Below are 403 nucleotides of genomic sequence, written 5' to 3'. Positions count from 1 at the left end.
GTGTTGAACGTTCTCGGAATGGACCGAGGCTTGTCAAGTGGCCTTGGTATACCACCGGTAGACCACCGGTCAAGTTTCGTTCCATTTGGAGGTCGTTTGATACTCCAACGGTTAACCGGGTAACCGCAAAGTCCGTTTGTGTGTTTCAGCAAAACCCCTCTCTAAACATCCCAAAACCCCTCCAAGTCTCTTCCATGCTCTAGGTCATTCGATCACGATCGTGTGGGCGAAAACCGCACTCCGTTTGGAGTCTCCTAGCTCCCTCTACCTATATATACACCTCCCCTCCGAATACATTCGCGGATCAAACCCTAGAAACTCCTCCCGTCGCCGCCGGACGAACCCGCCGCCGCCCTCGCCCACTCACGCGCTGCCACGTGGCAAGCAGTCCTGCGCCGCCGCC

Source organism: Triticum aestivum, chromosome 6D (genome assembly GCF_018294505.1).
Source record: "Triticum aestivum cultivar Chinese Spring chromosome 6D, IWGSC CS RefSeq v2.1, whole genome shotgun sequence".
Classification (NCBI taxonomy): domain Eukaryota; kingdom Viridiplantae; phylum Streptophyta; class Magnoliopsida; order Poales; family Poaceae; genus Triticum; species Triticum aestivum.
The sequence above is the reverse complement of the archived record's forward strand: the minus strand, read 5'-3'. Positions refer to the sequence as shown.